Source organism: Glycine max, chromosome 14 (genome assembly GCF_000004515.6).
Source record: "Glycine max cultivar Williams 82 chromosome 14, Glycine_max_v4.0, whole genome shotgun sequence".
NCBI classification, from domain to species: domain Eukaryota; kingdom Viridiplantae; phylum Streptophyta; class Magnoliopsida; order Fabales; family Fabaceae; genus Glycine; species Glycine max.
The window spans coordinates 44,214,286-44,233,963 of NC_038250.2; positions in this window are offsets into that span (position 1 = coordinate 44,214,286).

The following is a 19,678-nucleotide window of genomic DNA, read 5'->3' on the forward strand; positions in this document are numbered from 1 at the left end:
AATTGCCGGTACATATACACATTTGTGGACTAAATTGATCATTTCTGTAGTATAGGAATAAAATTTCTAGTTCCTGCAAAATGGAAGAATTAAGGTGGACATTTACCCTAATTAATATGTAGTAATCGTTAAGTAGCAATTGTAGCATGAACTATGAATTCTATTTTTGGCATTATTTAATATTTTCATAAGTTATTTTTCTTTATAAAGTATTAAGAAAAATTGCAAGACATCACAAAATAATTGATACTCAACATCCTAATTTATTTATTTAAAATTTTGACACTTAAACAAAAAGATACCACTTATTCTTTTAACTTTACAATTTGTTCACTTCAGAGAACCCCAGAGAAAGAAAATGAAAAATCATAGCTTAAGCCTTTGTCAACTTCTTCCCCCACTATTAAAAAATAGGGTTTCAACATCGTACAGACGTTGAAAGTATTATCATGAACATCGGTTTTCCAAAACCGATGTTAATATTACATTACAACATTGGTTATTTAAATAACCTATATTATATAATAAGAATTTGAAAAATAAATTGTATATGTTCATATCAACTTTGGTTTTAACCCAAACAAATGTTAATATATGAAGAAAACATCGGTTTTTAGTAAAAACTGATGTTGTATGTTTATATTAACATTGATTTTGGTAAAAACCGATGTTGCTGGTAATAAAACAACATCGATTTTTACCTATACATCCTAGGTTTCATTTTTAACTTTCAAATAATATTTTGCCCACTGGATGCGAAACATCTTCAATCTCTCTGGTTCCAATGGTCTAACATCATTGAAATACTGCATGATATAATAAAACATAAGTTAATAATATAATACCAATGATAACAAAATCAATTTTTTTTAATTAAACAATTATTGTTTCCCAATTATTCTTGAAACTTCCTAAGATTATAGTTGACATCCAATACATGACGTAATACCCACACTCAGTGTTTCCTTTTTGTCTATTACACTAAATACATTATGAAATTTAGATATTCAACATTAAGTACAAATTAGTCTACACAGTACTAAAATATAACTAGAAGCATTGTTTAAATGATTTACTTTAACAACAATCTACCTAGCAGCATCCTTGGATTTACTTTGTGGAGTATCGTCAAGTCCTTTCAAAGCACTGTTGAATACAAACATGGATGCTTATTGTACGATTACAATATTGATGTTCCCGACTAATGCTAATGCAAATGCATTGAAAAACAACACTGACCTGTTAATTATTCCTTTGAGGTAGTTGTCTGGCCTATTATGCAACGAACAAAACCAGATGAGTACATTTTCCTTAGGCAAAATGACGACCATTTGCCAATGTGCACTGCAGTGGAGACCAATATAGGTTATTATAGTATTATACATTATTTAAATTCATTTATTCAGTTTAACTTATCCATTCAAGTAGGCTGCTAGGTACACATCCTTCTTTGATTTTTGCATCCAATTCTTAATATAACTTTCTGATTCAAATTGTGATTGCCTATATCTTTGTATGGACTGTGGCTCGAGGAATCCATACACATCGACATTCATCGCTCGCATACTTGTCTCAGTCATATGCCTATTGTTGTTAACATAAAGTAAATTATGTATGAATAAAAAACAATAAGTTAGGTAATAAACAATAATGTAAACTGATTTACATAATCCACAACTGTATAACAGAGATGCTGAGACATTGACCATTGGGTGCTATTTTAGATAGATCTTCATGCTTTATGTACAAGGGGGAGTTGTCATTAAACACCCCAAACACGGTAGCATCCCACTTAACCTGCAGCGACTTCAGAAAAAGTTGTGGGATGGTCAATGTCATCAGATATAGGGGATCATTGACATCATGATCTGGCCTATTTGTAGGTTTCGTCGGTCCCACAGTTCCCTGTTTATCCAACATAGTTAATTAACATAATTTAATTACAGTGAACACTTTAATTGAAAAAAAAAGCATTTAATGACATTGAAATACTTGTTCTAATAAACGCTTGACAAGATGTGTCGGCCAAGCAAGGAAGGTGTTAAGTGCCTGCCCCACTAACTTAACTTCACCTTGACTTGATTATGGAGCAAAGGAATGTTGTGAATGATTGTGGACCCCTCATAAAGTCTTCCTAGGACAACTAGGCCGAGAGGATTTTCTTCGACGTACAATCCATATTTCTCTAAGTCACCCGTGTTGGGATTATTCCCCGAGGGATCAACACAACTCTCTTTTGTGCTGACACGAGTAGTTGAAGGACCAACCTCAGGCTCAGGAGGCAGTGCGAGTCCCTGTGATTGCATTTGCGATTGAAATTGGGACTGCATCTGGCTGAAGGATAACATTAGTTGTCGAGTCACTTTTTCGGTGATCGACTCCTCCAGTTGGTCCCTTATTTTTTGTGTCAGCTGCTCTAGGTCTTCAGGAGCCATGGAGGAAGACATGCGGGAGGTTCTTAGCGTCGGTCCAAAGTATTGCTTGATCCTGACACCGACTCCAGCAGCACGCACATGACCAAGGTGTTCTGGTCGCCCAATGGCAGCAGTCAGTAAATCCTGACGTCCATGGGCGACAAAGGAACCTTGTAAGGTCTGCTCCTCCAATGAATCCTCTAAGCAACACATTTATTGGTATACTCAATCACACAATAAACATAAATAATTGCAACTAATAATTGAAAGTTACTTCCAATCATGTCAGCAATTTCCTTTGTTGCCTCAGACATCATTTGGCTAGTTTTCTTGGTGCGGGCCATCTTCCATTTCACGTGTTGTCTGATGGAAGATGGATGATCAATCATAGTGTAAGTGCTTCTAGATTGAGCAACTTCCTCCAATTTTTTCTTTTTCTTCTCCTCCATCATCTTTTTTTCTAGATATTCATAACCCCCACGAGACAACACGTGAGGGGCAGTGTTTTGTTTCTGGATGGCTTATGTCTTTTTTCGCACATCCTACAAAAATTCAACATTATTGAAAGTTATCATTACAATGTATAATAATAAGTGAATTTAAAGTTGAAAACAATGAAAATCACAAAATTACCTCCCACGAAGGGTCTCTATGGCTCTGACATAATTGGACCCATTTCTCCTTGCTAATGTCGTACTTTTCGCATATAATGTCATCGACATTGTCCTTGTCGGCTGCAAGTGCCTATTTGGACGTCAAATCAGACTTAAACTGTCTCCACTGCTCCCCCACAGTCTAAAGTATTTTCTTTTTTGTCCTTAGATCAGATGCTTCAGGGATATCAAATTGAGTCTGACAAACGAAAAATTACATTTTATTGTTACTAAATTAGAATTTTTAGTTAATAAACAATATGCAACATGAAAACTAAAATACCTGAATATCCTCCCATATCAAATCCTTCTAAGCAGAAGGGACTTGTTTCCAATTCTCGTATGCCACATCCACTTTATCATGAGCGACGATCCCCAAATATGTCCTTAACTTCTTTCTATGGGGACCATTCACTTTCCCGGTAGAAAGATCCGCATGGACCAGGGGTCTCGCCGCCCCAACTGGTCTAGTCGCCAATGATCTTAGGAGTGTGGCCTTTCTTGTCTATTTCAAGGTAGACGACGAATGAGATGCTACACCAGTAGGAGGATGAGGAGGAGGAGAGTTGGGTGGTGTAGTCATTTGCCTGTAAACAAAAAACATTAATTTAGGATGTTATCAACAAAACTCAATAACTTATGTAATTCAATGGACTGAAATTAAGTACAAAATTAAAAAATTACATTAGACGATGTTAATTAATTCTCCTTCATCATGATCATTACGATTAGCATGAACGTCATCAACTTCTTCTTCTCCGACGTCATTAGGCAACATTTGTGTGGACAAAGGATTAACATAAGTATCAATTTATGAATCATCATCTTCAACATTAACACTTATTGTTTTCCCGTGTAGAACCATTGACCACCTTTCATCTCAAGGGTCCTTAACATAAAAGACCTGTTTAACTTGTTCTGCCATGATGAAAGGATAATTCTGGTAAGCGAGTTTCTTAAGATCCACCAACGTAAATCCTACATCATTGGTCCGCACACTGGTATTACTGTCAACCCACTTACATTTAAAAACACAGACAGTGAATTTCACATAGTTAAGCTCCCAAATTTCTTCAATGAAACCAAAGTAAGGGATGGAAGCTACACAAGGATTGTCATCAAGTTTAGCTTTTTCAATGTACTCTGAACAAAATTCAATGGCTTCTTTTGCAATGTACCTTTCAATAATAGATGCTTCTGGACGGTGTAGATTCTTGGTATACCCTTTTAAGATCTTCATGTATCGCTCAAACGGGTACATCCACCGCAAATAAACAGGACCACAACATTTGATTTCTCTTACCAGATGAACAATTAAGTGAACCATGATATCAAAGAAAGCAGGAGGAAAATACATCTCCAACTGACACAATATAATAGCAGCCTCATTTTCCAGCTTATCTAACTTCACAGGATCAAGGACTTTGCTACATATGGAATTGAAGAAAAAGCACAATCGAGTTATGGCAAGCCTGACTTTGTTAGGCAAATGTCTCGTATGGTCATAGATAACAATTGTTGCATCAAGACGTGACAATCATAAGACTTTAAGTCTAACAACTTAAGATCCTTCAACTGCACAAGACTCTCAATATTTGAAGAGTATCCTTGTGGGACTTTGACCCGACATAGACACTGACAAAAATTGATCTTCTCCTTTCTGGACAAAGTATGACAAGCAAGAGGCAGGTATGTTTTTTTACCATCAGACCTTGGTGTAATGATGCTCGTATACCCATCTCAACTAGATCTTGATGAGTATTCAAACCATTTTTCGTCTTGCCATGAATGTTAAGGAGCATCCCAATAACACTATCACATACATTTTTCTCCACATGCATAACATCAATACAATGTCTTACATCTAGATCAACTCAGTACGAAAGATCAAACAAAATCGACCTTTTCTTCTATATGCAAGTCTTATTTTTTTTCCTTTTTTGGGTCTTTCCAAATATAGTATTCAGGTGTTGAAGCCGCTGGAAGACCTAGTCACCAGTCAACGATATCGGTGTATTTTCATGCTCTTGATTTCCATTAAATGCTTTTTTCAATCACCGGTAAGGGTGATGAGGTTTTAGAAAACGTCGATGCGTAGTGTAGACTGTTAATCTACCATGTTTTAGTTGTATGTAGCTTGTGTTCTTCACAGATGGGGCATGCACGATGGCCCTTAACACTATAACCGCTCAAATTCCTATATGCTGGAAAGTCATTAATGGTACAAAAAAGCATTGCACGTAAATGAAAAGTCTCATTTCGAAACCCATCAAACACTAAAACTCCCTCATCCCACAACTTTGACAAATCTTCAATTAAGGGACTGAGATAAACATTGATGTCATTTCCAGGTTGTCTTGGGCTCGATATCATCATAGACAACATCATGTATTTTCGTTTCATGCACAACCAAGGAGGAAAATTGTAAATTACTAGCAAAACTGGCCACGAATTGTGTTGAGTGCTTAAACTACCATATGGATTCATTCCGTCAGTGGCTAGTCCAAGCCTAACATTTCTTGCCTCTTTGCCAAAATCTGGATACAAACGATCAATCTTCTTCCACTGGGAGGAATCAACCAAATGACAGAGTATTTCATCGCAGTTTCTCCCATTTGCATGTCATGTCAGGTCTTTTGCGTCATCTCCATTAGCAAACATACGCTTAAACCTTGGAATGATGGGAAGATACCACAACACCTTCGCTGACGAGCCCTTTTTTGAGTTTTCATCACTACTACATTCGTCATCATCCTTCACTTTGTATCGTGATACCCCAAACCTAAGGCATTTAGGAATTTTTTGAAATTCATGTCTGTACAATATGCAATCATTCGGGCAAGCATGAATCTTTTGATACTTCATACCCATTGGACACAATATCTTCTTAGCCTGATGGTAACTTTTAGGCAACATGTTTTCCCGTAGAAGCATATCGTGCACTACTTGAAGCAGTGAACTAAAGCTTTTGTCACTCCACCCATATATGGCCTTGACATTAACCAGACTTAACACCACCGATAACAGCGTCAACAAATTCTTGCACCCCGGACACAAAGGCTTCTTTGAATCAATTTGCAATGTATCATACATAGGGGCATGTGCTTGCTGAAAAGACTCTTGTCCAAGGTCATGAATCATATCCTCTAAGCGATCTCCCATTCTACATCAAACAATTCGGATTGGGACTCGCTCTGCATGTCTGTCAATTCACCATATCATATCCACGTTGTATAATTCTTCTTAATCCCATCACACAAGAGATGCTCCCGTGTGTCATCAAGTATTTGCCGTCTCCCATTCAAACAATTTATACAAGGACAAAAATATTTTTCGTCCTCATCCGGTCGACTTCTTTCAGAAGCAAATTGCAAGAACTCTTCCACACTTTCCTCGAATGCAGGGCACATGCGACTTTCATTCATCCAATGTCGATTCATCTAAATAATAACTTTGTGATACTTACAAAGTTATTTGATGCATTAAAATCTCACTTTTTTATTAAAGGTGTGGCCTTATCCCATTCAGGAATACATATTTTTATGGTAGATTCATACGTCAAGGTTAAGTCTCTTTTGTTAAATTTGATGAAATTTCGGTAGCATTTTGCATTGATCTCCAGGTATACAACATGAAAGCGGTGAAATTAATTCCCTGACAATCATGTATGCACTTAGAGAACAACTAGAAATGCATTGTACTGACATTTCATCAAATTGAAAAAAATAATCTCAAGCTTAACGCATGAATCTACCATAAAAATATTAGTCTCCCCAAACTGTCCAAATGGACGATTCAAGATTCAATACAATGATTAATGCAAACTGTCCGCAAGAATCATTGTATTCAATCTTAAACGGGAATCTAAGGTTCACTCACGATGAACATAATTTGTATAGCATATATCATTTCTCATTAATGGCAGTGAACAAGTAATAAAAACATTGGTAACAAACATAAAAAGTTTTCAAAAAAACATTTGTACTTGTGATGATGAGCACGTCCTAAAAACAGAGTAACAATCCAATAAACAACTGAATGACCACCTACATCAATCATCATTACCAAAAACATTAGATATAAATTTTGCTCACCTATATCAATCATCAACTAGAATGCTTAAACATGTGACATACAAAAGTTGATTGATAAACTTACCAACAATTCAAGTAAGAAAGTAGTGTGAAGCTGGGTTGGAGTGGGAGCAAGGAACTAAATGCTCAACAGAAAGCCAGGCAACTCAACACAACCCAAAATATGCTAGCAACAGTGTTCAATGTACCATGTCAACTCATAGGTCCAAGGGATCTTGAAAAGTTTAAAAATTCCCACAAATAGATTACAAGTAGGATGGGTACAAATTGTGCTTGCACCAAAAGAAAAATAAAGGGATAAGAAATTATATAATTAATCTAAGGCTAAAAGAAGTTTAAATTGAATCACACACTAATAGAAGTTAATATTTACTAAAGGTTACATTAACTATTATTCCAACGCAATTTTGCATCATCATCTTATGTAAATCCAAATATGCTATTAATCACACACTAATAGAATCATAATTCACCCACAATTTCTATGTACCATGTACACGTACCATGAACATGTGTCATTAGTGGTAGGGCTTTACCTTCTCAAACTACAGTGTTTAACTTTGTTCCCATGGAAAATAAAAGGGTGCAAGTCAAATTTAGAGGCATAGCAATAAACCCAGTTACAAAATGCAAACATGTATACATGGCAAGAATAATGACACATAAATCACTCTTCATTTAATATATGTCATCAACATATTTTATTTTTTCTTTTAATCACATTATAAATCATATGTACACTAGAGTTTAGAACAAACAATGTATTTTATTATTGATGCACGTGAGATAGGGGATGTGTCTCCTGTTAGGCCCCTACCAAACGTAATTCTCCTGTTGGTGCAACCTCAAATGAGTATATCGGTTTGGAAGATTTGGGATTCTCTTTCGAAAGGGACACAAATAAATCCTTTTAAAACCAAATCACAAGTGTTATCTTCCTCTTCCTTTTCCTCTAGTGAATTAAAACAAAGGACTAACAATGGAGGGGGGGGGGGGAACAAATTTAATGCAATTAAAAGGTTGATTAGAGCGATTACTGGAAATGGGGGCCATGTAGAAGATGAAGACATCAGAAGAAGAAATAAGATGTTCTTGATGAAGGTCACTTATGTTGGGGACCATAGAGAAATTGTCAAGCTGCTAGCTACCTTAGAACTCAGAGATGAAAAATGTATTCAAAAGGTGAAGATTAGCAAAACTCGAGGTGCTACCTCTGGTTGTTGATGAAGATACTTTCTTTTAATGTGAGAGGTCTAAGTGACAAGGCCAAATGGAGGGTAATTAGTAGTTTAGTAATCAATAAGGAGGTGGACTTTTTGGCTATTCAGGAAACGAAAAAGCGGGATGTGAAGGGTATGCTTTGCTCAACACTTTTTGGGAGTGGACATTTAGGTTGGGTACATAAGCCAACAATTAATTCAGTAAGGGTTATCCTATGTATTTGCAACAATGGAAATTTGATGCTTGTAGCAGGATCTCTATGCATGTTATTTTTTAGCCTAGCCTCGATGACTTTATGAAAGAAAAACATTAGGCATAGGATTCCCATATTTTATAGAGGGTCATGCATGCTCCCTCATTTTCCCTAGGGATGATGCTGCAACTTACAACCTAGGTAGTAGGGCATGATGCACCATATACCTTTATTTGGTAACACAGTCACACTCAGTTATTACTTTGGTTGCTTTGGTTTTGTTTGTGTTGTTACTTTTAGCTTTAGAATCAGGAGCTAGTACACTAGCCAATACTACTATTCAAAATCCTTTCCTATTGCCTTTATATCAAATTCTAACTATTCATTAAGATATACATCTAAAGGTCCAAAATATAATTTTGCTTGGTTCTCAATTTTCAACCTTGAGTACCTTATCGGTTGTTCTAATTTGTGTGTTAATATTGTGTTTGATATCAAACTTCCCCACCTACATGAATCATCAACCACATTACCTAATCTAAACCTTATAATTTCAGCAGAGGTATGAAGGAAATTCATTATTTCAGGTTTAAATGTAGCTACGAAAAAGAATTTCATATTCATATCTCTTACACATAAAGATGAGTTAAAAGGTGAAAATGGACAACTAGAATGTAATGTATGCTCTAGAGTTTCAACAGAAAATTGGAAAATAGAAAAAAGGATTCGACTCTTAATTCATGCATGTATCTTGTGGGAGATAGAAGTATAGCTATTGTTTGCTTTAAGGTCAATTTGGTGCTTTCTTCATTTGTGTTCCTTATATCCTGCTTATAATATTTGAGTTTAGTTGACACTATGCTTGCACTGTTTCTCTTTGTAGTTATGATTTAGCCTTTTGAATTTTCTTTTGCATTAACTCATTTTTACATTACATATTCTAAGATCCTTTAATGTACAGTTGGCATGACAAAGCAATGCTATATGAGCAATGTCCCTGGAAACAGGCAAGGAAGAAGAATCAACCATATGAGTTCATGGTATGCTTTTTAACTCTATCTATTTTTTCTTTAGAGTTGATACTCTTGTTTACTTTGTGCTTTATTTAATAAGAGTACCTAATTATCCGCTAAAAACAATTGTGTTGTTGCAGTGGAACAAGACTTGGGACAAGAACCACCGGGAACATTACTACTACAACTGGCCTATTTACTTTCCTTAGGCCACTTCTATTTTTCTTGCATACTTTATCTTATCATGCATAAAGTGACTATGTAAGCAATACACATGACTTATTCCTAAATAAGTTTCACATATAGGGATCAAATGAAAACTTTAAACAAAATAAGCAAAAACACACACTGAATCACATGTTATGTAATCCTTGTTGGTGTAGAGAATTCCATCCATATGAAAAGCCGAATTAGTAAGATCGAACTTCAATATAACCTTAGTTAAGAACTCAAGTGCCAAACCACTTGTTCTAATAACTTTTGGGGAACTTCAATATTTCAAAAATTATATAACAAATCAAGTTCCTCCAAATCCCATAACAACAAAACGTAAACAAAGTGGTACCGTTTAGATTTAGAAGAAATGGAGCGATCAGATGCATTTGGCTTGTTTTCCTTGGATTTAGAGGATGAACGAAGTGCATATCTCTGATGCTTGGGTCTCGCAAAGTTCCCTAAAAAAATAGAACTACACAATTCAATTACCATATCCTATTTTACTAAACTCTCACAAAGACACACATAAATAAATGAATAAACAAATTCACTCAAATAGGGTGAGAGTTAGAGACAGTACCTGTAGAGAGGGGCTGTTGTTACTAAACAATGTTTGCAAGTTTCTTTCTATAAGCAAAATTTAACATACGGCACGTTAGATAACTTGACGATGACCTTTGAACTATAAGTTAAGGAGAATTCAGATACTCTTTTGCATACACTTATGACCACAAATACATATTATCATTCAGCTAAGCATATGTGAAATCAGATCAATCACAATTAACCAAGATGCATTAACTATTAAAGCTTTTTTATCATTTGTTTCAATTAAGTTGTTTTAAAAGGGCTTGAAGAATTAAAGTTTTAAACCAATAGCAGAAGCTGATATACCCCAATGGCTATGATTAAATTAGAAGATTTATGAAAATAAAGTCTGAAATCAATAATTCTACTTCAAGAATTCTACTTCAATAAAAGAAAAGCTAATGAAAGATGGGATATAACAGGGCTAGGTTTTTTAGACCATGCAATCATCTAGCTGGTGTTCATACACATTATGCATGTAGATGTAGTAATTTGCAACAGCTACATTACTATTTTCTAGTTTGACTTCTCAACACAAAAAGCAAATTCACCAAGAGGGCCTAATCAAGAAAAACAAAAGACGGTAACATATCAAAAAGGGGAAAGCAATTGATTAATAATTGACACCATCACTTGTTTTTAGCTAAAGATTTGATCAGGTTAGCTGATAATGATGGCTTTGCCATGCAAAAAAAAAAGAATGCTATCACTTACAGATAACATTCCACACAATGTCAGACAAAGCAAGGCAGGTGTGGATCTAAGATGCAAGCACACAGGGAAAGCGAATTGGTTAGTGTCATTCACAATTTTTTTTATAGAAAAAGTGGCTAAGATAAGTTTAGGTAAAACAACATAGAGCCACCCAAATTGACTATTGTTGAAACTTGAACTTAATTTTACTGTGAAGTTGTTTGCATCCAATGCTAAACTTATAAACTAACATGTAGCTAGTGAAATATATCTCATCGGTCATCAAAGTGATTAGATTTTACTGCAATAGATTCACAAGGTCTGAAACAACAACTACAACATTCTGCTTCAACACTCAGTGGACAAGTCTGCCATGAACCTCATGAAAGAAAAGCTGAAGAAAAGAATGCTCCATGATTATTCCAAGAATTCTACTTCAATAAATGGTGGGCCTATTGATTCTGCTTCCGTTGAGACAAAACTGAATAATGTACACAAATAGTTTATATAACTAGCCAACCTTAACTTTCTATTTGCACTTGTGTATGTATAACTATTATGCTATGCATTACCGTTATCTTTATTAAGAGTAATAATATTATAGCTTTCTCCATGTGGTACTTTCATTCTCCATATATAATCATCCAACAATTTATGTTTTCATAATAAAAGTTCTTGCATTTTCTAAGGTTGATTGTTGACTTTAGGCTAAGATTAATTGAAAGCTACACTTTCAACTCAGATTGTACAATAAGTGAATCAGCTCACAAGCAATCCAAGTTGAGCCCACAACAACAATTATATATATTGCAACTACAAGTCAATCTCTGTATATACAACATGATTCATTTAGTATATTAGCATATATCATTGGTTTGAACTAATAACCAAGGGGTTCAAGTTCAACTCTGCACATCCAACTTACCATGTTTATAAGCTGCTACTAGACTAGCCAGGGACATGATTCATTCCAATGTCACTCAAGTCAAATTTAGAATATCATGAATGTAAATTTTTTGGGTACACAACACAAGTAGCTACAAATAACCAAGTAAATATATATATATATATATATACATACATACATACACACCCACCCACCCACACACACACATATATATATCAATAAGAAATAGCACATCGGAAATTGGTGTTTCAATCCATCTTTATATAATTGAGAAAATAGCACATAGCAAGTTCTTTTGCAGACACACCAAGTTAATGGCTACATACGATACATTAAAGCAAATGATAGGTGCCTTTTCACTAGAACAATTGATAAGGAAATGATTTTTGCACAGAGCAACCACGAACACAAAGGAAACATGGTGAGTGCAGATTTCAACTACTATATAGTTGCCACATCATTCCCTAGATTGCCAGTAACACTCCACACCAATATTTTGCTTCACTAAACATTGGAATGTGACACAGCTATTGCCACAACATCCTTAGCATAATTGCTAGGCCATTTCACACCAAAAAGGAACCCAGTCCCAGAAGATGGATGAGCTTGATCTAGATGCCTGAAAGCGATTAGCAAGTACAAAAACACTAGCCTTATCTTCAATAGTAATGTGGCTAAACTAAAGCTAACTTTTATATGGATAACTGAGACTACATAGGACCATTTGTTGATTGCTACTAAGAAATATGAGGTCCATTTGAAATTGGAACAACTAGAAGATGACAAATTAGAACTGAATAATTCAGCATGAATAAATAAGAATGTGGGTACTATTCTAATTTCTATTAACTTTTTTTAAAAAATGGTGTGAGAAAGTGACTCCTCAAAGCTCAGAACACACAACAATAAAATAAAATCCAGAACATTGTTACACTTTCCATGGTGCTATACACATTACAACAGACACCTAGCTAGCTAGCCATTAAGCATTCAAAGGACACCTAGCAATTTGAATTACCTCACTCAAAATGAGACCCTGTGAGCACCCCAAACAGACCTTGCAGTGAGCACGAGTTCCACAAACCAAATCCTTGCAGCAGAAACAAACAAAGATCCTTGCAGTGAGCATAAGTTCCACAAACCAAATCCTTGAAGCAGAAACAAACAAAGATCCTTGCAGTGAGCACGAGTTCCCCAAACTCACACATGGTATTCAATACAACATGTTAAAGAGAAGAAAGAGCACGAAACATGTAACTAATTAAGGTGATGAGGTGTCATGATCTCGATAAGGTTGCAGATACAAATAGATACGGTCGCGAAGAAGAAGAAGCTTAGATGGACAAGAACAGAGCACGAGCAAAATAGGACTCGCATTCTGATATTTTAAAATATAAGTCCAACATCGGTTTTCAATACAAAACCAATGTTAACAAAATGATGTTAACGTTAACATCGATTTTCTTGCAGAAATCGATGTTAACTTATCATACGTTAACATCGGTTTTCTGAAAACCCGATGTTAATTAACAGACGTTAACATCAGTTTTTCAAAAATTGATGTTAACGAATTAATGTTAACATCTGTTTTCCAAGAACGGATGTTAATGTCAGTTCATTAACATCGGTTTTTCAGAAAGCCGATGTCAATGAATACACGTTATTTACAATTATGCCACTGTGTTTATCTTAACATTGGTTTTGTCAAAAACTGATGTTAATCTGACGATGTTAAATCTACTTTTTGTAGTAGTGTCCCTAACTCTGCTTAATCATGAACCTAAGGTGATCATACAACTAGTTCCCCTCTATTTATACATGGTTCCTAGATAGATGTGCATGTCCACGTTGTAACAATATGACTAATTGTCAACTTCTCTGTGGCTCACACACTATGACACTTCATATGGTGACACTTCACTTAACATCCTTGTTGGACAGAACCCTCCACTAGTTAGAACCTATGTAGGTAGTCCTTTCTACGACCTCGACGATCAATTCTAATTGCTTCTAGGATTAATGATTATCCCCACAAACCAACACGTAACTTTTCAGCGTGTTTTATGTTCACTTACATACTCTTCGGGAAACTTTCCAAAATGTCACCCATCTCATAATTTCTCCAAGCCAAACACACTTTACTGTGGATTTTTTAAGTGATGGACTACCAAGTGATTCCTGTAAGTCATCCTTGACTGTACAACCTTATACCTGCATAGTTTATAGATCCCTCTCATTCTGATGTGATTTGTCCAAGGTGTTACACATGTGTCCTAGTTTTGTTGGATCTCTAATGCCATGTCATTGTGAAGGATCAACTTGTTCCTCCTATACGTGGTATGGGACATGTAGTTGTGTTTGTTTGACATGTTAAAATGTGATGCCACCCAGATCTTGTCGCCAAGTCTCAACAGTATAGTTCCCGTGCATATATTTATACAAGGCCAAGGTTAGGAGATATATAAGTCGGTTGAGGGTAGGCCGAACCTAACTAACTTCACCTTCATTGCCATGTGATTCAAAATGAAACAATGATTATGTGTGAGTTGACCTAGATGGTCAACAATCCTCCAAGCATTGAATCAGTTGGCGTGAATACTTAAAGGAGTAAGTTGACTTGATTAATGGTCCACTATTACTTTTTTCCATTTATATAAATAAATATTTAATACAATATTTTTTTTTGAGAAATCGAGAATACATTAAAATAATATATTTAACCATTTTTATTTAATTAAGTTTTTATTTTGAATAATTATTTTTTTATATTGCTATAAAGTTTCAATGAGAAATAATTTTTTAAGAAATATTTTTAAATGAGATTAATACAGTTAAATAACATTAATTATTATAAATTAATTTTTTATACTCGATATCAAGAGATTAAATGATATGGACTCATAGAAGCATATCTCTATAAGCCTTGCACACATTAATTAATTAGATGAGAAAATAATTAAATGAAAAAAGAGAAATTATGAGTCCTAATAATTTTAAGGATAATTTTAAAAAAATAATATAAATTATTAACAAATTTAATGGTATTAATTATATTAATTAATTTTTTTAAAGAATATAAATCAGTTAAAAAAGAGTTTTCTAGTTAATAATAGAAATAATATAATTGAAAATTCATAGTTGGTAGTTGGATTGTCGGCTCGTGTATTTGAGCTAGTCTTGTTTAGGTGTAGTTACTGTCTACCAATCCAAAAGAAAAAGCGAAGTTGCTATGGATCAATAGACATTACTTTCAACTTAGGGTGTGTTTGATTTGGATGAGAGAAATAAAATAGATAAAAATAAAATAATATGTTGTATTGTTTGTTTTATGAGAAATAAGTAAAAAATATAGTAGAAATAATATTGTATAAGTTGTTTAATAGGTATAAAATGGAAAATTAAATGGTTAGGCCCACAATCTAGTTATTTCTTTCAAAAATAATGTGCACCAAATTCTTTCCTACCATTTAGGTTCGAGGCTTTTTATTTCCATCATAGGAACTGAACACAACCTTAATTACAACATGCAAAGAATTAAAGGTGATTTAGTATGTTGTGGAGTCCAAACATTAATTAGTATGAATTTTCTTGAGTTAATTTCCCGGTAAATATGTTAACCATTGATTGTCCTAAATACATTAATTACTTCTTTCGTTGAAATTGTCATATAAGAAAAAAATATATTGTCTGGAAATAATTATTCATTTTAATTTTTTAATGTACCATTAATTACCCTTTTCACTTATATCTTCTACCAATAAAATTGAATTTAACATCGTCAAATTAACTTAATCAATGTTATAAAATATGTGATAATATTTTTGTAAATAAGATGTTATCGTTATTATCAATTTTAATATATACAAAAAAATAGCTAGATGTAGAGAGAGAATGGTTTTCAAAGACAACCCCATTGGAAGACGCCCTTCCTTCAATGGTGGTGGGGTTGGGGGTTGGTTCTGGGAGTTGATTTAGTTGACTGGTAGGTAAGGGAAGGTAGAAATTATGGAGATTGAATTGAAATAGCAATAGGCATGCCTTCAAATTCGAACGAATCAATGGAATTATGCATATTTGATTTGAAGAGAGGCCAACACAAAGGCCAGGAGCTCGATAAGATTCTCTTCTCTTTCTTTTCATTCTCAAATCATAATGGTTGGAATTGTGTATTCATATGATATGAGGTTGTTTCATTTTAGGTGGCAGACAAAAGCAATGATTCAGAACCTATATGGAGAGTTGATGCATTAAGAAAAGTTCCCAAGGAAATTCACTTACTTTTTGTCATGTTTCATGGATCTAGAGCAATGCGAGAGACACTACTAGAAAATAAACTTTTAACATTGGTTATTAAGGACTTTCAACATCGATACCGATGTTGAAACTACCGATGTTAATTTATCAATATTAACATCGGTTATTTAAAACCGATGTTGTTTTCTTCTTACCAAGATCGGTTTTTTCAAAAAAACCCATGCTGTTACATCGATTTTTTTTCCTCAAAAAATTGATGTTAGTAAGAAGAAAAAAACATCAGTTTTTCAAAAAACCACAGACAACATCGGTTTTTCTGTGGTTTTTTGAAAAATTGATGTTGTTTTATGATTTATTTTTAAATATTGTATTTGTTTTTCAAAGTTGTATAAAAACACATAAAATCAGTCATGCACTAAAAGTTATAAACAAAGTATATCAATATATCATGCAGCAAGAGTAGTTATAAACATTTCTAAACAAAATAACATATTATAAACAAAAATTTAAAAATTGATAATATATTAGAGTAGTAATGTACTTTAATTACAAACAAAGCCAGGATAAAATAAAGTTAGAAGTTGCATCTGAGAACTCAAATAAAGTTAGAAGTTGCATCAAGCAAATTTTGTGCTTGTGCAAAAGTCCTCCATCCATTTCCAATTTTTGCGGTCTTCCTATGATGATTATAAACTATTCTACACTCCGTCCCTTCCAAGTTCAGACGAGTGAATCCAGCAGCTTTCATAAATGAGTACATGATACTCAACACATCCTAAAATGCAAAAGAAATTCATATTAGATAACTATATGATATCAAAATTTGACATACAAAGAGGAGTGCCTAGTTACTCACCAAATTGTTGCAAGTTACTTTGTACTTAGTCAGGAGTACTTTAAAAGTGACTAAGTTAGGAACTTGGTGGTACAAAGAGTGTCATTTAGGGAAAACTTTTGGTTCAGAGTTTCTTTTGAATATGGTGGGGAGGAAAACACTTTGTCCCTTGTGGGTCAAGGTGACCTGATGATTTCTAGTCAGCCCATAAAACTCTCTAAGTTATGTCCATCTAGCAAGTAGAGTTGGGCTCCCCAAATCTTAGTTATATGTGACAGAGTGTATGTTGCCACTAGAGTGTAGTAGATGCCAAGTAGGCTTTAGTTCATCATTCCATCTTACAACAAATGACCTACTCACTTCACCGTAAGACTACATTTAACAAGCAAATTAATATAAGCATAAGTATTGTTATACATCATGTCATGTTTATTTTAGAATAGTCTTGAAATAATTTCTAACCTGATCAATAACATGAACAATGTTGAACATTTAATCTAATTCTTTGTTAATCTTCATCATTGTGTTAGCCGTTTCCTTCTAGTTTTGTTGATGTTCATCATATGGTTTCTAAACTCCTTTACAATATAAACATGTCATTAATATGCATGATACATTTGACATAACTATATGATACCAATAAATCTGCATAACCAAGAATTCTCTCACCAGCACAATATGATACCAATATGATATTTCTATTTTGGGGGCCTAAGGCTGTGGTAGAATTCTCACACTGGCACAAAGTCCCATTAACAAGCACATACACACAGAACCATGCAAACCAAAAATAAAATTGTGCAACCAAAGCCTATTTTCTAGTAGTGTGTACATGAAACTACTACCATATACATAACCCAGAAGGCCACAACTATATACAACAAGATGCATTTCCATAACTTAAAAACACATGTATAATTTAACTTTCATGGTAATAACCACAAACCAAGCAAAAATAGAAAATAAACAGCAATACTACCATAGCTTACGAACACAAGCTTCATTAGAGAATCGCAATAACAACAACACTATCATAGCATTTACCACCATTATCAATCTCAGAGAGCACATTTTTAGACATAAAGCAAAGGCATTGCGATGTCGTCACCACCTCACCCGTGTTTCATCTTCTCGAAACCAAATAGGGCTTATTTTTCACGGGGTATGTAGAAGATGAAACATGGCTAAGGTGGTGATGGTAGAATGCTGGAATGCGAGGAAGAGGGAAGGAGTGAGTCACTGACTAAAAATGGAGAGCGCAAGAAGAGGAAGAAGGACAGAACGACAACGTGATGGCAAGAATGATGGAAGAGACAACGAAAATGGAGAGTGTGAGAAGAGGAAGAAAGAGAGAATGCCAGAAACAACGATGAAGAGATGGCGACAACGCAACAATGCAAGGACGACAACGAGAAAGTGAGAAGGATAAAAGGTGAGAACAAGAGGAAGAGAGAAAAATCAGAAAGAGCGCGAGAAGAAGAAGAGTTTGGATATTTAATTTAACTAACACAACATCGGTTAAAACCAATGTTAACATCAATTGGTTAACATTGATTTTGAGAAAACCAACGTTAATGCAATTTGGTTAACATCGATTTTTGAAGAAACTGACGTTAACATTGATTAATTAACATTAGTTTTTGAAAAATCGATGTTAACCAACTTGCGTTAACATTGATTTTTCCAAAATTGATGTTAATGAAATCATGTTAACATTAGTTTTTTCAAAAAACGACGTTAACCAAGTTGTTTTATTTACGAATATGTCACCACGTTTTTGTTAACATTGGTTATCTAAAAAATTGATGTTAATGTAACAATGTTATATCCATTCTTTCTACTAGTGAGAAAGAACATGACAGAAGACTAACAAGATGACATTTGTATACCTTTATCATGGATTATCTGAGTAAGTCATCACACAATAGCTAGCAAGCCTATCACATTCTTCCTTCATTATCAAGTTATGATTCAAAATATTTCATTCTAAGTCATAATTGTCAGCATGTAAAAAGTGATTTTTGTGGGATACTTGCTGCTATGGTAATGGTGAAGTTGTTGTATCAAATGGTTTCCTTTCATTTTGGCTTTATCCTACCTGACTGATGCTCAAGTAGTTGTTGTCCGATACAGTTAGAAGTGGTGTCGTTGGGCATGGTGCTAAGGCTGGCGCTACTGGTAGGGTTAACTGTAAGGGTGGTGCTACTTTTGGGAAGGTTAGCAAGAGAGATACTATTGATGCAGCTGTAACTATAAGTTTCAGAGTTGATGAGGCAGTCTATTGGATTGGTTGGACAAGTTGTTTCTAAGGATGGTTTATTGATTTGGTTGGTGGAATCAACTGAATTTTATTAACTTGTTTGCTTAGTCTTATAGTGCCTTAATTGTATAGGTTGGTCTTAGCATACTTAGAGTGTCTTTGGACGAGCATTTGCAAAATTATATGTGGTTGTGTCCTTACAATTGCTCATGGAATGGATAGAATGGTGATGCTGAAGATGCTAAGTCAAAGAAGCCTCAATATGAAGGTCCTGATCCTGAATTGGCGGCAATGCTTGAAAGGGACATGTTAGAAACCTCTCCAGGAGTTAGACGGG